The 20,297-nt window shown below is 42.0% G+C and overlaps 1 long non-coding RNA gene across 1 annotated transcript; it reads right to left on the reverse strand.

Annotated features, from left to right (window-relative positions):
* Window positions 1-455: 455 nt before the first annotated feature.
* LOC310783252 lies at window positions 456-18,748 on the reverse strand. The gene is made up of 3 exons (XR_014553071.1): window positions 18,680-18,748; window positions 2,715-2,989; window positions 456-1,028 (listed from the first exon to the last, which is right to left on the reverse strand). It is a non-coding gene; the product is annotated as an uncharacterized lncRNA (long non-coding RNA).
* Between the last annotated feature and the right edge of the window lie 1,549 nt (window positions 18,749-20,297).

Here is a 20,297-nt window from a genome sequence, read left to right on the forward strand (position 1 = left end):
CCCAGTGAGGCAATTGCATAACCTACTGTTAATATGTTACCGGTGTGATCTTGAACTTGAACAAAAAGAGAAGTATTTTTGTAGTGCCATTTTAACTGTCTGGTTTTAAAGAAGCAAATCATTGCTGAAAATAAATTCAATTATATAAATTTTTTGGAAGTCCGTCTCTTGACCAGTTGTGTTTGAGTCTGTGTTGACCTTTTGGGTATCAATTGTAATTCAGATAAATCATTTTGGTAGGGTGTAATTCCCTATGGGTGGCATTGTCGATTGTATGACCTGGCCACACTAGCAAGTTTAAATTGAACATGACAAAAGCATAGTCATGATAATGCATACATTTGAGTTGATTTCAGTAAATTGCACTGTAACCCCAATGAGTTTTTTTAGAGTAGCAGCCTGAACAGCAAGTGTTAATGGTTTTGTGAAAAGGAGACAACTGAAAAGACTTGTGAGAAATCAACTGTTTTATTGTCAAATCATTCAGTTACAAAGCAATCAATACTCATTTAATGTAGAAATGAACAGATCAAAGAAAAAAGAAAGGAACAAATCTTCCAACACCTCAGATGTACAAATTCCAACAAAATTCAGGAGGAGACATTACTGTCATTTACATCATTTACTTTTTGACTAGACTTTTGACTATATGTTTGCAGATGACTGTCTAATGCTTTCTTCCTCCTTGCATCTCCCTCTCTGCTGCTTACAGCATCTCATTTGGTGAAGTAGCTGTTTGCCTCAACTATCTTGTCTATAGTCTGGAACAGATCTTGCAGGAACACCTGCTTTCTCATGTCCTCCTCTATTTCATCTACATGTATTTTATCGATGGTAAGCCACCGGTTGCCACACCTCTCTAGAACATCATTCAGATTGGTATTTTGCCCCCTCATCTTCTGCATCTCCTCCTCTGTGATCTTTGCATGGTTTGTAAAGAGAAGTGCAGCACGTTTGAAAGCTTCTGCAGAGAAACATTCCTCGATTTCCTTGAAGAGGGCTTGAACTTGTGCTGTGACTCGTTCATCCTGGGTCAATGACAAATAAGGGTTAAAAAAAATGGATTTTAAAAAGTATTTTCAAAATGGATGTAATCCAAGTCTCATATACTGTAACATTTACAAGTGTTAAAATTCATTTTTTGACTATTTTTTAACTTGACCGCTCAAAAAATGTCAGGTGCCGCAACCAAAAATATATACATTTTCCTATTTATTCTAATGACATCTTTGTCAAGGTATACCTTACAGCAGTGGTTCTCAACTGTTCTAGCCCCACATTTTTCCTTAGTCATTAAGTCACGTCCCAATTTTCTGAATTTAGCCTAACTTTGTAGCGTCATTTAGCCCCCTTTGCAACAAGCTATATGGCATGTTGGTACCAGTGGATGCCTTAGGGTCTTAGTTTCATATGGTACCATATAATTTGGCTTTAAAAATGAGCCCGCTACAGCCTCTGAAAGACAGTAATGTTGGCCGCGTCCTCAATGAGTAGAAGTTTTTTTTTTCATTCAAACATCCCCAACCACTCAAAACGACCCCACGCCCCAATTTTGTCCCGCGACCCACCAGTTGAGAAACACTGCCTTAGGTATTAGCAGATAATTCAGTGAGGCAATCAACTATAACTCACTGGTAACGCTTTAGAATCCTGCCCGCAAATAACCCTGTAACTACAGGGTAACAAGATCTGTACTTATAGGGTAATTACGGGGTACCACACCTGTACTTACAGGGTAACTACGGGGTACAATAAGTGAATTTAGCCTGTAACTACAGGGTAACAAGATCTGTACTTATAGGGTAATTACGGGGTACCACAACTGTACTTACAGGGTAACTATGGGGTACAAGATGTGACTTTAGCCTGTAACTACAGGGTAACAAGATATGTACTTACAGGGTAATTACGGGGTACCACACCTGTATTTACAGGGTAACTATAGGGTACAAGATGTGAATTTAGCCTGTAACTACAGGGTAACAAGATCTGTACTTACAGGGTAATTACGGGGGACCACACCTGTACTTACAGGGTAACTATAGGGTACAAGATGTGCATTTAGCCTGTAACTACAGGGTAACAAGATCTGTACTTATAGGCTAATTACAGGGGACCAGACCTGTACTTACAGGGTAATTACGGGGTCGTGGGCTGTATTCTGAAGCTGTGTCAATACTCCCGCACTTACATAGTAACTAGAGTGTAACTACAGGTGCGCGAGCTGTATTCTAAAGCAGGGGACCAATGTATGTATGTATGTATATATATATATATATATATATATATATATATACATACAAGGGACTTTTACTGTGAAGGAAAACGTTGCATCATAGCAAATAGGATTGCTATGATGCAACGTTTTCCTTCACAGTAAAAGTTCCTTGTTTATGGTTGTGCCACCCTGACATTTGAAAACATAATTGATGGACAAAAGCTTTTCAATTATCATAACAGCTTTAAAACTAGTAGTATTTGTAAAATGTGGTTTATTTGAAAGGTTTCAAACATAAAATCATGCAATAGTATTTAATTTTAAATTTGTTATCATTAAAATACAATTTTTAATAGTGTTCTTAGTGAGTTCATTTGCTAATGTGTTCAAGCTAAGTAGGTTTTATGAAATGAAGTGATACATGTCATGAATTGATACAATTATTTTTGAACAGAATAATACACTCGGAGAGGAAAATATGTATGTCATGCCTCACCTTCAGCAAAATGAGGAAAGCATGAGGTCCAGGAGCGCACTTTTCGATTGTGATAGACTTCATTATCTCAGAATTGAACTCCTGAGATACACGGAACCCAGGAGTGTCGACCACAGTAACGGTTCCGGCTTTATTGGTCACTGCTTTACACTCTTTTGTAAAGGGTCCCGGAACCCCCTCACTAGGTGCTTGCGTGAATTTACTCTCTCCCAATATGATGTTTCCTATGGAGCTCTTCCAAGTTCCACATTTTCCCAGCAGGACAATCCTTGGCACTAGAAGAGAATAATAATAATAACTCTGTATCAGTGATACTGTCTCTTGATTGCCACTCATCACTTTGGTTTTGGACATGTAATTTGATTCATTTGTAATGTACACATTTAGTCAACATTCTCTATGTACCAGTCATTTTTAACATGTTATCATCCTAGATGTTTGTGAAGACAGATTCTTATTTTGGGAGTGTACCAATGTTCCCAGGGCTCAATGTTCCCAGGGCTCAATGTTTCCACGGCCCAATGTTCCCCGGAGGTTGTAAGTAAGTAAGTAAAGTTTATTTATATAGAACTTTTCATAGACCAGAATCACAAAGTGCTTCACAAGATCAAAAGTTAAAAACAGGTACAAGAATTAAATAGATTCAAGATTCAAGATTCAAGATTTTTATTGTCACTCCATGGTACAAGTATCACGTGTGAAATTCTTGTGCTGTGGACTCCGTTTACAACATAGTACAAATATAGCAGGGCATATGAGTGCAAAAAAACAACAAGAGACACAACAAGCAATAAGGTAGTATAGTGATAAGACAAGTCAGAGACAGTGGCATATTCACTGCACATAGGTGCACATGTCATGTGCATACTTTAGACGTGCTTAAACATTTTAAATTCAGCGTATTTGACATACAGGTGCAAATAGCATATTCCTTAATAAACATACAATTAAACTCAGCGTTTTAAATTCTGCGTATTTGACATACAGGTGCAAATAGCATATTCCTTATTAAACATACAATTAAACATAAGACATACTTAATGGTAGCAGCTACAGTACGGTACAGTACGGCTACTACACTATTTGTGTATGTTAAGGAGTCTCGTGGCCTGCGGGAAGAAACTGTTCCTCAAGCGATTTGTGCGTGCTTTTGGAACCCTGTATCTTCTCCCTGAGGGTAACAGGGAGAACAGGCTGTTGTGGGGATGGTTTGTGTCTTTGATGATCTTCAGGGACCTCCTGAGGCACCGCTGTTTATAAATATTAACACACATGAACAAGACACAAATAAAATACAATGATACACAGGTTAAACAATAGCCCGACTGAACAGGTTCGTCTTTAGCTGCTTTTTAAAAATGTCAATAGATGCAGCAGATCGTATGATCAGAGGAAGGGTGTTCCATAACTTGGGAGCTACAGATTGAAAAGCTCTGTCACCTTTGGTTTTAAGCCTAGACCGGGGAATGGCTAATATATAGGCCCTGGTTTGAAGATTTAAGTGACCTGCTGGTGGTATAGGGATGAAGCAGGTCACTAATGCAGGCAGGTGCCTGACCATGCAGGGCTCTGTATGTGAAGACAAGACTCTATCGTTGCAATGGCCTTAAAACAGCGCTTAGCACCAGGCGCAGCGCAGATTAGTGGGCGTGGACGGCGCACTCAATATTTTGGTGTCGGTGCTACACGCGGCCTTAAAGCCCCAATCAGTAAGATTTTTGACATTTTTTACTGTAATATAAGAGCTTTTTAGTCACAGGACATGGTAGATTGACTTGTAATAGGGAGACCCTCGTCTTTATTTATCCCACACCGCCCTCCATTGGCCAGCCCTGGGACTAAGCAGTTTGTCTGCCACGTCCCGTAGCAAGAAAAAAGAAAAAAGAAAAGCATGCGCGCATGCGCTGTACAGCGGAAGCGCTGTGTTCATGAAAACAAGGAAGTAACTCGATTCGGATTTGCTACGAAAATGATGTTTCACGGAACTATGGATTATTATTTCATCACGTGGTGAGTACCCGATGTCACAACATGTACATAGAGCTTTCTGGCGCTGTGTTTTGTTGACTTTGAACGGCGATATCGTTATCGATACTATTGGACCCAGAGGGCGCAGTTTCTCCAACAGTAAAACTGGGAAAACTTACTGAATGGGGCTTTAAGCATTATAACCACGCCTTTTAAGCGTAAAATTATGCACAACCTGCTCATTGTTGAACTACAGTTACTCAATGACATTCTTCCTTTCGAAGCTCCGATCCACTCGATCCATGTCCGGGTTTTGGCTGCATGCTGTCATCTCTTCATGCCAATTTGAATATCTCAGCACATCACAGATCATATCCTGAATAAAACAATTCAACCTACAGCCAGGCAAATACAGATCTGTTCAGCAGGGCTGATGGTCTCCCTGTAGCCTACAATATAAAACGTTAACTATCGGTGACATTCCTGATAGCATCCAATTCCATGATCTTTATGTTGTAAACATAACTTTCACAATAGTGAACAAGCACCCCCACTCGGCTCATTCAGGGCAGGTAGTTTTATAACTTGTAGATGACCTGCTGCACAGGCTAAATGATGCACATAAATATAGCCTACATTATGTAAAGTCATTGCAAAAATGTGTTTTTATTGTAAAAGTAAATTGTGAAGTAAGCCAAGTCTTATTGGAGGGACATCACAGTAGAACCATGTTACCTATCACTCATCTATATCACGTTAACTTTGCGAGGGATATATATATCACCTGGATTACATATATGTTTCACATAGGGTTGTGTTTTCATTTTTATGTTTTACTTCATTTCGAACTCAAGCTCTCACTCTAGTGCCATCTTCGCTGCGCACGCAGCCACTGGAAGAATATTATTTTTGCTCCAAAAATGATCTTTATATAAAACCAAACCACCCACCAACAGGTGGCGTGGTACCCCTGGGGCTGGGGCGGCCACCCACATTCCTCACCCCGTGACTACGTCACGTCCGCTCAGACCCCAGGAGGTCACTCCTTCGTTCTTCCAGCTCGCTGTGACGTGTTATTTGAAGCTCCGTGTGTTAACTTAACGTTTGCGCTCTTAAGCCAAGCTAATTCCGTCTTATTGCTCACCTAAACAAGGCTTACGTGGACGAGATTCTTCAGGCTTCGGGGACCCGATCCTGCATCTCTTCACCAGCGGCGACGGACGAGCTCATCATAAGCTAAGAGCACCTTGCCTTATTGTTTTGTTAGCACATTTTTGCTACCGCCGTGTAGCTTGCTACGTTCACCCCGGCTGGGGTAACGATAAAGAGGGCAATTCTGAGAGTTTTAACTCGAGTGGTTGCCGCTCTCAGTTATTGAATAGATAGCTAGCTTCCATCCGTGCGAGCATCTTGTCTTGTGTGTTAGCACATTGTACTTAGGCTACCGCCGTGTAGCTGGCTGCGTTCACCCCGGCTGGGGTAAAGTTGGTCTGAGAGTGTTAACTCGAGGGTTGCCACTCTCAGTTGTGACTAGATAGCTAGCTTGCATCCGTGCGAATAGCATCTTGCTTATTGTGTGCTAGCACATTCGGCGTAGGCTACCGCTGTGTAGCGAGCTTACGTTCACCCCGGCTGGGGTAACGTTAAAGAGAGTATTAACTCAAGAGGTGTGCTCTCAGTTATTAGCTAGATAGCTAGCTCGCATCTGTGCGGCTAGCATCTTGCCATATTGTGCGTTAGCACTTCTGCTACCACCTTCTTTACCGTTGCACGTGCATGTTCGCTAGCCTCCGGGTGGCTTACTGCATAGCTTCTTCCCGCTAGTTCCTAGCTTCATACGGTAGTCCCGCTAACCGGGTACAGCCTGCGGGAGCTTGCTACAAGTTAGCTTTGGTTAACTCGTGCCATGAGCCACGCTGCTGCCATGGAGAGGGGAGAGGCAGCGAGGGGCTGCAAGGTGTGTAAGGCTACGTTGGCCGATAGCTGCATGTTCTGCCTGGGGCACGAGCACGCTGCACAGGCGCTGCTGAAGCCTAGGTTTTGCAGCATCTGTGCTGGCTTCAATCTGGCAGTGCTGCGACATAGATCCACGCTCTTTGTCAAGATGGACATGCCGCCCAGCGGTGCGCCTCTCGAGAGGAGCGTGTCCGCGGGGTCCGACCACCCTGTCGAGGGTGAAGCCCCTGCTGCTCAGGGCCTTCAGGGCCAGTCGGAGCAGCCAGAATTTAGGTGGGGCGATCAGCCCATGCCTCCATTCTTGGAGCAGGGTGAGTTACGACCTACGACCCCATGGTCGATGCCCCCCAGGAGGAAACCCCCCAGGAAGAGGTTTCCGGCGGGGAGGATTGGGACGGTGCTACCACCCTCACCACTACTGCGGGGGAGGGGGCTCGCTCAGAGATGAGCGTGAACGAGCCCTACCAAAAGCAGTTTTGCGGGGTGATGTCCAGGGCTGCGGCTAAGCTGGGCATCGCTTGGGCCGACCCACCCCAGCCCCCTGCCTCAGTGCTGCAGGGGTGGTATTTTCAGGCGCGCCCGCGGCGCCGCATGCTCGTCTGTGTCGACGTGGCCACAGATTATGCCCTGCGCATGGTCGACTGTCTGGCGCAGAACAGTGGGAAGGTTATGGCCTTCACTGTCCTGACACACCGCCACCTGTGGCTCAACCTCACCCAGCTGTCTGAGCCGGAGAAGAGGAGGCTGCTTGGGGCCAAATTCTCGCCGGAGGGCTTCTTCGGGCCATCAGTGGAGGATTTGGCCCAGCGGCTGGAGAGGCAGCAGCGGGACCCCGCTGCGGTCAGGTCCCTCATGCCACGGCGGCAGCGAGGGGACGACCGCTGGTTTCAGGTGGCAGGGCGTGCGCCGAGCCGCCCTCCAGGGCCTGCTGCTCCGCGAGCCACCCCACGCCAGCGGGTGCGGCCCCCAAGCCAGGGTCGTGCCCGCTCAATGGCTGTACCCCACCCGGCCGCAGTGGGCCCATCCTGGGTCCCACGGCCGACCAGGATGCGCGGCCCTCGCCCCCAGCAGCGTGGACGAGGGGGTGCGCGGGCGGCGGGTGATCTGGCCCGCTCTTAGTCACCTTCTTTGGGGGAGGGGGGGGGGGCTATTTGCCCGCCGTTGTTGGAGCAAAAATAATATTCTTCCAGTGGCTGCGTGCGCAGCGAAGATGGCACTAGACTAGAGTGAGAGCTCTCGTTCTCCCTCGTAAAACCCGGGTTGTAGCACAACCCTAACGTTTTATTTTGTCCAATATTGAAATGTTCCAGAATTGCATCTTGTGTTAACATACATATTATTTATATCTACCACTTAGCCTATTTAGGCTGATTTGGTTGCTATTTCTTCTCGAAATGTATTAGCCTCAATGCATGCTGGGAGATTTCACATGTGTGGCTTTGGTAGGGGAGCGCACAGGTAGGATGATGCAACAGCCTCTGAATGGCAGGGTAGTAGGGTCATCTGTGGCACTTCCGTGACCGTGGAGAGCGAAGGTCCGTTTCTCAATGGATTTGTCATCTAGGAGGGTTAATAAACAAATTTAGCCGGGGTGTATTTTTAAAAAAGGCGGGGAAAATATTTGAGAGACCAAAATCCAAAATGGCTGCTGTGGAAATGAACTTTTTAATGCTTTGACCTACAATGATGCACAATACATGGTTTCAGAGCTTATTCTGGTCAAGGAATACATATTTGGTGTTTATATAATGATTTGACCTATTTTTGACCTTCAAATCCAAGATGGCTGCCAATTTTGAGGCAGTTTTTTCAAAATCGTCATAGAGCCTTCATATTAGGCCTGAATGACAGGTCTTCTCATGATGAGTTGAATAATATACAGTATAAGTACACAGAAGTAATCTCTGAGGTCAATAAAGTCAATGTTTGTGTGTAAACAACAGTTGCTGATTTGCGGTTTCCCATTAAATAGGGTAGGCTACTGAGAATATGGTGTCCAGTTCATCCCATCACATTTTCATAATGAACCAAAAACAATTTTGCACTATAGCCTAACATAAAATAGTATTCTGTATGCAAAGCTAGCAAGGTTACCGTAGTTGCTTGAGCTGAATTTAAAGGTCAACTCAAAACAAACAATGAAATTAACTTTGAAATTAAAGGTCCCAATTCGTGCAGCTGTAACCTCTTAAAAACGTGTGTCTCTGGTCCATAAAACATGATTCTGGATCTCGTCGCTTCCCAAGAATGGCCTGTTTCTATAATATATTCAGAACTAACAGTTCCCATTGGACGCTGAGGGAGAGCCCGCCCCAGGCTCCCAGCGGCCAATCAGATTAGCGTCTGTGGACCAGCACCCTAGGTTGCGAGTTATCGTTAACTTAACGGTACTACGCTAAAGAGGACATCTCAAAATGCCTAGACTTACCGAATGCACCTCTGCAGTTGCTGGATCACGTACAGTTGGCGTCGCTCCAGCTAGAAGTGTTAATTTTGTGGCTATAGACAAAATGGTGCAGGTAGCTTGTGTGAGAGAGACCCGCGCAGTATGCAGGAGGAAGCTAGTGACGTCCCAATTCCCCTCTGGGCAAACGAAGCGTTTGGGGGTGTGGCTTGGAGGAGACTGCAGGGGGACGCTGGATAGGGACAAATAACTGTGGCAGTTCTGAGCGTATGACCACTCATTACAGGGAGGGCTGACAGCAGTAAATATGCATTTACAAGTAAAAACAGCTTTTGCACGGAATGGGACCTTTAAAACTGAATCCTAGGCTACTAAATTTCATCAGCACACAGTAAAGGAAACTTGTCTTTGAACTCAGCTGACTGTCTAGTCCTAATCCCTGTTGTGCAATGTCCCTTTTCAGTGAAGTTTTAGTTTTTGTTAAGAGTATGGACTTTTAATCTTGACCTTGTTGGTAGGCAACGGCCCTTTTTCAGTCAAGCATTTTCAGATTAGCTCAGTCAGTCTGTGAAGCAGTCAGTGTCAGCACTTGCGCGAGCTCGCTTTTTCTCTAACTAATGTTAACATTACACACTTTAAGAGACTTTGTTTGAGGATATCAACGTTATTCACTAGTCTAAAGATAGTTCTACCATCAAGAACATATAAAACAAAAGCAAAAACAATTTTTATTTGCAGAAGTCATCATTGATATTTGGTGTTAGCTAACGTTAGGTAACGTTATTATTTTTAGCTAAAGTTAATGTTATCTGTCTCCACACTTCTGTCAACTGACATATGCATTTGCTTTTGAAAATAAACAGCCTGGCTTGCTTAAGCATAACTGAAGATTAAATAGAAATATAACATGACGAATGCATGTACCGATTGGTTGCCCCATCTTCCCAGGAGGTGGTGGTGTAAACATCATCAAATTTATCAAGTCCTGACCAGTCTTGGGCTTTTAATTGTAAGCTGTCCCATTTGCCTTGATTTATTGTATCGGTGGGCTTGCAAGGCTTGTCACATTTTAGGACACATTCATAGGACATTGTGTGCTTTGTCTTTCATTGGGAGGGAAAGCAACTCGCTATTATATTACTGTTATATTATATTGCTGTTATACGCTGTTTATTTTCAAAAGCAAATGCATATGTCAGTTGACAGAATTGTGGAGACAGATAACATTAACTTTAGCTAAAAATAATAACGTTACCTAACGTTAGCTAACACCAAATATCAATGATGACTTCTGCAAATAAAAATTGTTTTTGCTTTTGTTTTATATGTTCTTGATGGTAGAACTATCTTTAGACTAGTGAATAACGTTGATAACCTCAAACAAAGTTTTCTTTTTCTTTTTCTTTTTTATATATTCCCCCCCCCCCCCCCGGTTTTTTATCCCATTTTTATCCCCCATTAGTGCTAACGTAATTTCTTTATCCTGGTTGCTACTCCACCCTCTGCCGATCTGGGGAGAGCCGAAACTGGCTCCATGCTTCCTCCGAGACATGGGCAGTTAGCCAGCTGCTTCTTTTCACCTGACAGGGGAAGCTTCACCGGTAGGACATAGCACGTGGGAGGTTCACACTATTCCAACCAGTTCCCCTCCCTCTGAACAGGCGCCCTTAACGACCAGAGGAGGAACCACATTAGCAACCAGGATATTGCATGTTTTTCCTATACCCTCCAACACTCCATCACTCTCTCACATTCCCCCTGCTCTTCTCCCTTCTCCTGCTCTCTCCTCTGCTCTCTCTTCATTTCTATTTTTCTATATTATCAATTGTTCAAATGTTATCTTTATTCTGTATATTCTTGTTACTGTTGTGTCAGCTAGAATTAGCTAGACATACTTTCTGTGAAGCCCTCTGAGACATGCTTGTGAATTAGGGCTATATAAATAAACTTGACTTGACTTGGTGAAGGGGGTTCCTATATGAAGGAAACCCCCGGGAGGCACGGGGAGAACATGCAAACTCCACACAGAAAGGCCCTTTTGACAACCCCACCCGGGCGGTGGGCACTCGAGGACATGCGGACGGGCACGCATTCCTTCAGCGTTCACATCGTCCCAGGTGGGAATCGAACCCACGACCTTCGAGCTGTGAGGCGATAGTGCTTACCACTACACCACCGTACCTCCTTTTATATCTTCAAACAAAGTGTCTTAAAGTGTGTAATGTTAACATTAGTTAGAGAAAAAGCGAGCTCGCGCAAGTGCTGACACTGACTGCTTCACAGACTGACTGGGCTAATCTGAAAATGCTTGACTGAAAAAGGGCCGTTGCCTACCAACAAGGTCAAGATTAAAAGTCCATACTCTTAACAAAAACTAAAACTTCACTGAAAAGGGACATTGCACAACAGGGATTAGGACTAGACAGTCAGCTGAGTTCAAAGACAAGTTTCCTTTACTGTGTGCTGATGAAATTTAATAGCCTAGGATTCAGTTTTAATTTCAAAGTTAATTTCATTGTTTGTTTTGAGTTGACCTTTAAATTCAGCTCAAGCAACTAACCTTGCTAGCTTTGCATACAGAATACTATTTTATGTTAGGCTATAGTGCAAAATTGTTTTTGGTTCATTATGAAAATGTGATGGGATGAACTGGACACCATATTCTCAGTAGCCTACCCTATTTAATGGGAAACCGCAAATCAGCAACTGTTGTTTACACACAAACATTGACTTTAATGACCTCAGAGATGACTTCTGTGTACTTATACTGATCTGACACAGGTGTAGGCGTGTGCGTGTCCCAGGCGTGTCCATGGGCCTCTAGCCTATCATCTTCCTCCCGCAAGTGTCATTTTGCGCTCTGGCGAAGATACCGTCGCTATGTTCCAAGCGTAAACAGAGGTTTGGGCGTTGCCCGTGCCAAAATAGGCGTTCCAGTGCAATGTGTTAGAAAAAGGGGCCTTGGGTGCTCTCAATTTTAACGCCACCAAATAGCTGGTCTTAGCGCAAAAAAACCCCACTACGCCAGGCGTATGCCTGAGAGCAGACAGTATTCTCCGCGCAGTGCATGACATCCTCGCTTGGATACATTACGCACGGCACACTCCCTCCTCAGAATGCCAGGTTGATTTCCAACTATAGCCTACACTGCAGAAAAAACACACCTTGATACACTTCAGAAAAAACACACCTTGATTTAAAAATGAGAACTAGTTTGTCATGGTTTTGTGCCAAAAAGTGATTTGCGTTTTGAATTGGATTACCAGGGGAACGAGGGTCTGGCGGGGCAGGAGTCTGTGTGTAGCTCAGGGAGGGGTGGTTTTAAGTGTGGGGTGCACAGGTTCCGCTAGTGTGCCGGGTCCTGGAGGGGGGTCTCCCCGGAGAAAGTATGAGCTGGGCCACTTAGGCAGGCGGGGTGGGTCGGTGCACAGGGTGGGTAGAGGCACTGAGGCAGCGTTGTGCGCGGTCCCACGGAGCTAGTAGAGTAGGCTATACAGTAACATCTCTCCCTGCAATTGCACCATGCAACAATAGCTTAACCCAAGTGGACAATTTTGGTATAGGCTATTGAAATAGGCTACAATTAAAATCTCACACATCCCTACTCTATTAAAGAAAGAATATTTTTTAATGTGTATGTTATAGCCTATATGAACAAAGTAAGCGCACGCTTTGGGACATGCGGATATTCACTGCGTAACTGCGCGGCGGCCCTTTGGTGTGTTTCAAATGGAGCATTCCATCAGCATCAATTTTCATTAGAAATCCGAACTGGTTCATCCTCCTTTTTTCTCCCTCTCTCTTCCCTCTCTTGTTCTCTCCCCTCTCTCTCTCTCTCTCCCCCCTCTCTCTTTTATCTCTCACTCTGTCACTCTGCTTGCACTGAGCAAGAAAGAAGCTGCTGTCACAGACGTGATGGCGGTGACGCGGTGATTTTTAAAGGGATAGTTCGGTTTGTTTGAAGTGGGATCCTATCAGCTAGTTCCATACACTAACTGAAATAGGTACAGTGTTCTGGACGCTGAGTGCACCGTCTATCGAGACCCAGCACTCTGAAGCAACAGCCTCCACAGCTCTGTCTCTCTAGTACAGAGGGCCAAGAACTAAAACGTAATTTAGCCACCTAAAACAATGCCCACCTAAACAAATCAATATCAGTGTACATGCACGCTCTATTTTGACAATTTTCAGCGCTTTACTTTTGCGCCAAACAGCCGTCTCATCCGGCACTACTTTTTCTCCCAACCGTACAACTGCCGTATTCCTCGCCTGCACAGAGCCACGGTGCTGGATTACTCCGCAGATCAGCTGTTATTTTGGTTTATTTCTCACGGTTTGTTAGTGAAGACACAACAAATAGAATACACAAATGAAAATTAGTGATTTTCATAGCGAGGACGATATGCCATTCACCTTGGTGACAAGAGGATACAATTATGAACCAGAGAGAGTAATATACAGAGAGGAACTTTTGCAGAGAGAGAGTGACCAGGCAGAAAGAGAGATACGAGGAACTGCCATAATATGCTGCCTCATAATATGCTGTTTCGTTCATATAGGCTATACACATTTAAAAATATTTGTTTCTTTAATAGGGTAGGGATGTGTGAGATTTTAATTCTAGCCTATTTCAATAGCCTATATCAGAATTGTCCACTCTGGTTAAGCTATTGACTGCAGTCACGCCATCCGCACTGTGGTCTTGCATGCGTGTAATTGCAGGGAAAGAAGTTACTGTACTGGCCGGCACAATAACTTTCTCAAAAGTAATCTACTGTTATGCTATATGCCTACGCCTAACACCACAGACCTGTATGGTCGGGAATTATGTAGCTTAATAAAAACCATGACAAACGAATTCTCATTTGTAAATCAAGGTGTGTGTTTTTTTCTGCAATGTAGTTGAAAATCAACGTGACATTCTGAAGAGGGAAGAGTGTGTGCGCGCGAGGTGTTGGATAGAGAGGGACATCCATGCCGTGCGTAATGTATCCAAGCGAGGATTTCCTGCACTGCGCGGAGAATACTGTGTGCGCCCCATAGCGCTCAGGCGTAGTGGGTTTTTTGCACTAAGGCCTGCTATTAGGTGGCTTTAAAATTGAGAGCACCCAAGGCCCTTTTTTCTAACACATTGCGCTGGAATGTTCTGTCCAAGTACTTACAAGTACTTAGACATAAGTAGTATTTGGCTGAAACATACCTAAGTACTTGGACATGAAGTAGTATTTGGATGGAATATACCTTTAAACTATAAGTATTTGGAGAGAAAGTAGTATTTGGGTGGAATATATCTTAAAAACTATAAGTACTTGAACAGAAATTAGTATGTGGATAGAAGTAGAACATAATACTTCTATCTATAGAGTATCTGACTCTACAGACCCCTAGTATGGCTCTACCAAATAACAGGCTGGTTAGCTCAGACGGTAGAGAACCAGACTTACAATTTAACAATCTTGGGGTTCAGGGTTCGAATCTCACCTGGAGGGAGTGTTTATTTGATAAGAATATCTTTCACTTTATATTAGGGTGCAAAAAGAGTAACAAATGGACAGGTAATGATTCAGTACTCATAAACTAATAAGTAATTAATCTACTAAGGAACTAACAACTAATCATGAACTAATGATAAACTACTATACTCACAATGTGACCTTAACTAATGATTAACTAATATATTCACGCACTGACATTTAGGTGGCTTTAAAATTGAGAGCACCCAAGGCCCTTTTTTCTAACACATTGCGCTGAAACGCCTATTTTGGCACGGGCAACGCCCAAACCTGTGTTTACGCTCGGAACATGGCGATGGTATATTCGCCAGAGCGCAAAATTACACTTGCGGGAGGCAGATGATAGGCTAAGAGGCGCACGGACACACCTGGGCCACACCTACACCTGTGTCTGCGCTTAGATTCCAGCTCAAAACTGGATGGTGGAGGCAGACGATAGCTTAAGACGCAGGGAAGATAGCATAACGCCGGCGCAAACGATAGCGCCGTACGATGATAGGGCCCCTAGGGTGAAGTGGGAGGGCTATCTGGCCCTCAAAACAGAGATTTTCCAGGGGCACACTCCAAAGCGAGGGCTGAGAAGAAAATTGTCAATAATCAACCAGAAATGAACCAAAAGTTACAAACTAATGTGAATGTCTGAGTTTGATGTTGATTCAAAGGCCTGTGGATGCTGTGGATGCGTGGAATTAGTTTGTGGCAGCATTTCAGAAAAAATCATCGCTATTCGCGATTCGAGACATCCAGCCATTTTTGGGGGTCAAAGGTGCGAGGAGAATGAAGAGATTTCTGGAAGGGATGAGAGAGGAGTGTAAATCTGTGTGCTTGACTTTTGAGAGGAGAATTGTGTTCCTTGATTATGTGTGTCCTCTCAGGTGCTTTTGCTGTCAGGAGTACGGGCATGTGGCTGCTGTGTGTACTAGAAGCAAGATATGTAGGAGATGTGGGAGGGCGAAGGCTGACTGTACGGGAGCTGAGGGGACTGATGGACTGTGTGTTGCAAAGAAGGAGGAACATAAGTGCCTACACTGTGATGGGAATCATGATACGGGGTCTGCACAATGTCCACGAAGAAAGAAGGAAAGGGAAGTGAACAAGATCAGAGAAGAACTGAGGTTAGCTGTGTGAAGTGAGGATGTGAAAGAAACAAAGACAGGATAGGAATGCATAAGGCTCCGGAGGAGAATAAGGAGGAAGGAAAGAACTAGTCGGAGTGACTATCGCTATCATCTGTTCCTGTTTTCATACAGGAGCAGATGATAGCGAGGAGGAGGAGAAAGAGAGCAATTGTAAAAATATGGCTTTCTGTGGAGCAATAGCTGCTACTTCTTGCTAATACTTATAAGGGTAACACTTTACAATAACGTACACAAATACTGTAGTAGTTACTAGTAAACTAATCATTAACTAATAGTTAGTTAATGAGTAGCTAAGGAATAATTTGTCATTAGTCAATCACTAGTTAATCATAGTTAATGAGTAGGTAGTCATTAGTTAATGATTAGTATCTATGTTCCTGATTAGAGTAGTTAATCAATACTTAATGATTACTAAATGTCAGCTCGTGAATATAGTAGTTAATCATTAGTTACTGATTAGTCGGTCAGTTCCATGAGTAGAGTAGTTAATTGTTCGTTAATGATTAATAAATGTCAGTGCATGAATATATTAGTTAATCATTAGTTAATCATTAGTTAAGGTCACATTGTGAGTATAGTAGTTAAGCATTAGTTCATGATTAGTTGTTAGTTCCTTAGTAGATTAATTACTTATTAGTTAATGGTTAGTCAATGGTCATTTTGTGAGTATATAGTTAATTGTTAGTTACTCATTACTTAAGTATTACCTGTCCATTAGTTACTCTTTTTGTGTACCCTATTGTAAAGTGGTACATGATACTCAGTAGTTTATGAATACTGAATCATTACTTAATTATTATCTGTCTATTAGTTAGTCTTTTTGTGTACCCTATTGTAAAGTGGTGCATCATACTCTGTAGTTTATGAGTACTGAATCATTACCTGTCCATTTGTTACTCTTTTTGCACCCTAATATAAAGCGAAAGATATCCTTATCAAATAAACACTCCCTCCAGGTGAGATTCAACCCTGAACCCCAAGATTGTTACATTGTAAGTCTGGTTCTCTACCATCTGAGCTGATACTATCGAATGTAGAGCCGGAGACCAAGTATTATAGTTTTGAAGGTATATTCCACCCAAATACTACGTTCTGTCCAAGTACTTACAAGTACTTAGACATAAGTAGTATTTGGCTGAAACATACCTAAGTACTTGGACATGAAGTAGTATTTGGATGGAATATACCTTTAAACTATAAGTATTTGGAGAGAAAGTAGTATTTGGGTGGAATATATCTTAAAAACTATAAGTACTTGAACAGAAATTAGTATGTGGATAGAAGTAGAACATAATACTTAGTCTCTGACTCTACAGACCCTTAGTATGGCTCTACCAAATAACAGGCTGGTTAGCTCAGATGGTAGAGAACCAGACTTACAATTTAACAATCTTGGGGTTCAGGGTTCGAATCTCACCTGGAGGGAGTGTTTATTTGATAAGGATATCCTTCACTTTATATTAGGGTGCAAAAAGAGTAACAAATGGACAGGTAATGATTCAGTACTCATAAACTACAGAGTATGATGCACCACTTTACAATAGGGTACACAAAAAGACGAACTAATAGACAGATAATAATTAAGTAATCATTCAGTATTCATAAACTACTGAGTATGATGCACCACTTTACAGTAGGGTACACAAAAAGAGTAACTAATGGACATGTAATAATTAAGTAATGAGTAACTAACAATTAACTATATACTTACAAACTGACCATTGACTAACCATTAACTAATGAGTAATTAATCTACTAAGGCACTAACAACTAATCATGAACTAATGATTAACTACTATACTCACAATGTGACCTTAACTAATGATTAACTAATGATTAACTAATATATTCACGCACTGACATTTATTAATCATTAACTAATGATTAACTACTATATTCACGAGCTGACATTTAGTAATCATTAAGTATTGATTAACTACTCTACTCAGGAACTTAGATACTAATCATTAACTAATGACTACCTACTCATTAACTATGATTAACTAGTGATTGACTAATGACAAATTATTCCTTAGCTACTCATTAACTAACTATTAGTTAATGATTAGTGTACTAGTAACTACTACAGTATTTGTGTACGTTATTGTAAAGTGTTACCCTTATAAGGTCTAAAACCTCACTGTCCCTCCACTGATTAGCTCCCTCGCAGCTGTCCTCCATGTTTGTAATCACAATCTGCCCGCTTCGTCCTCCCTCCTCCTGCCAGCGCAGAATAGTGACGAATGTCACTCTGGAATGATGTAAAAGTCACATTGAAGTCTGATATGGGCCAGATGTCTGTTCACACCGAAGTCACATTCCAAAACATCAGATTAGAATCTGATGTGTTTCCACGTTTGAAAGTTGCCCAGGTCGTCTTTAAAAAAGTCACTTTCAATGTCATGAAAAAGACTGAGCTGAGTCAAAAGATCAAATTCGAGCACTTAGGTTTGCTGTGTGAACGTAGCCTAAATGTCCCACTGCAGAGCCAGGTTTCCCACAGAAAAGAAAAGCTTAAAGATTAATCTGGTTTCATGAAGATTCATTTTATGAAATGTATCAAATCCTTTTTTATCATTATGAAATAAAATTACATTTCAGATTGGAACTTTTCAGCTGTTTACAGTATCTTCCTTGTCATTGCCCAGAGCAGGAGTGGTTGGATTCAAGCTTAACAAAATCATAGTCATGCTAAGCCTGACCTAATTCTTGTTTTACATTTTACATTAGTAATTCGTTCCCAACAATAAAATCATGTTTCAAAAGTGATTAATAGTGGAAAAATAACATTGAGGATAATTTACTTATCAGCTATGTGTTTTGAGAACATTATATTCACAGAAATGTTGAATAACGTTTAATTTGAAGGGTCTAAAATGTGATTATACCAAAACTCCTACAGTATTCTGTTGTTTAAAGTTCTGTTGTCAACTGATGTTGCTCAGTGTTGACAGATAAAGACTGAAAAAAGAAAACTTAACTCACCCACAGTGGCCATGTTGTCAGAAAACAGATCAGTGCAGAATGACTAGCAACCGCTACGGATGGAACTCCAAATGCTTTTGTGGGGGTGGCCAAGCTGGTCCGTAATTTCTACCCTGTTTGTGTCCCACCCACTTTTTTAACTACATAAACTAACTGCTAAACTTGTTTAACCATATATACAATTTCAGGTGACCCCATTTGAATTCCAGGTGACCCGACTTGGGGTCCTGACCCCCATGTTGGGAAAGCCTGTGCTAAGCACAATATTTAAACTTTGTATTATCAGACTGAGCATTAAAATCAGAATCAGAAAGACTTTAATGATCCCAGAGGGGAAATTGTGACAGCTACAGTTGCTCATACTCAGACATGAACATACCAACAGATCACCATATATACATAACAGCAAAGATCAAACATTCTCAGGCATGAAAATATCAAACAAACCCCCATATCTACATAAGCAGCATCTACATTCTCAGAGACATATGACTGTTCCGTACAGTGATAATCAATAAAATAGCATCCAATATAAGTTACAAAGGTTAAGTACTGTAGGCTACTTGTCAAATTGCAGCAATTGCACATAGTTTCATTGCACATCAGGTTTACATTCTCTATAGTCAGGGATCCACAGGCCCAAAAGCTCAAGCAAATGGGTTGAACCTGACATGGCATGCTATACGTTTTAATATAGTTGATTGGATGTAATCCAACAGGTACTGGAGCACTCACTCTGATGAAGACACAGTAGTGTCGAAACGTTAGTTCAATAAAAAACTTCATTATACACTTGATCTGTGTGCTCCAGTACCTGTTGGATTACATCCAATCAACTATATTGTAAGTTTGCCTTTTCTGAGAAGCACCAGACCAGCCTGCTGGGCTGTAGAGGTTGAGGCGCGCTTAACTACATCCTACATGAATGCTATACTTTTTGTTTGTGTTTTATCTCTTCATTTGGACATTAAGGTCCACTGAATGAGAGGTCTGCTCTGCCGGAAACCTCGCAAAAAAAAGTTGTGGCCATTTTTGTATATGAAGCCTTTATTTTTTGACCGAAAAATGTGAAAGAGTTTTTTTTCCTCAAAGTCCTCAGTGGGTTGCGTAGGCTGTCAATAAATTCATCCCAGGTGCACAGAACATGTGTGTTGACAACACCAAGTTAAGAAATACACTTACAAAACCTTTCCAAATGATTTATAGCCATTTTCTATTATAAAAAAGCACTCGTTTTTTTAATTTTCTCCATTATTTTCATCTTTACTTTGTTAGTAAGCAATTATATCCTGAAATATGACATCAGCCAATGTGTCATTCTTTTCAGCCGATATTATAGTCATTCCACACTAAAGATTATTCAAATCAACCCAAAATCAATGGATCTGTGGTGATTTTATTACCTTTATGCTCGAAATTCCTGGAGACCCTGTACCCCAAAGACAATACTTGTAACACAAGAAATTCAAAACAACAAAATGATTTTAATCACAAAATGTACACTGGATGACAAGCCAAGAAAACAATTATTGTTATACAGCTTTGGATAGATTGTGACCAGTAGAGAAAACATTAAATTAAACATTAGCTGAACAAAATTATTGAACACAACACATTA

This window comes from Poromitra crassiceps (assembly GCF_964638095.1).
Source record: "Poromitra crassiceps genome assembly, chromosome: 10".
NCBI lineage: Eukaryota > Metazoa > Chordata > Actinopteri > Beryciformes > Melamphaidae > Poromitra > Poromitra crassiceps.